Below are 532 nucleotides of genomic sequence, written 5' to 3' on the forward strand. Positions count from 1 at the left end.
GTCTGCTGCCTCACCTCTAAAAGAAGTAACAGCACCTCCATGAGGTGTTCTGATTCAATGATCCGCATGGTAAATGCGTGACACGGAAGCGCACACCTGGAGAGGGCAGGATGCAGGGCCTTGGAGACAGCATGACATGAGCTGCAGAGTCCCAAGCCAGAATTGACCTGCCTCTTGTTAACTGATGAGGAAGTGCCTAGAGAGGGGGTGATGGGATTGCCCAAGGGCACAGAGCAGCGCTGGGCACCTCCTACCCGATTTTATAGCTCAAGAGGCATGCCTGAAAACTGCGGCTGGGAGGCCCAGCGGGTGAGGAGCTCGGACTTGAGTGCCACCTTTGCTCCTTTGGGAGAAAAAAAGTTCTCATTCTGAAATGCCAACTAGTACACGCAGAAGGAAAGGTTGAGTTAGAAAAATCACCATTTTATTAGCTGGGCATCATCGTGCATGCCTGTAGTTCCAGCTACTCGAGAGGCTGAGGCAAGAGAATCCCTTGAGCCCAGGAGTTTGAGGTTGCAGTGAGCTAAGATGA

This window comes from Propithecus coquereli, unplaced genomic scaffold (genome assembly GCF_000956105.1).
Source record: "Propithecus coquereli isolate 6110/MARCELLA unplaced genomic scaffold, Pcoq_1.0 Scaffold164, whole genome shotgun sequence".
NCBI lineage: Eukaryota > Metazoa > Chordata > Mammalia > Primates > Indriidae > Propithecus > Propithecus coquereli.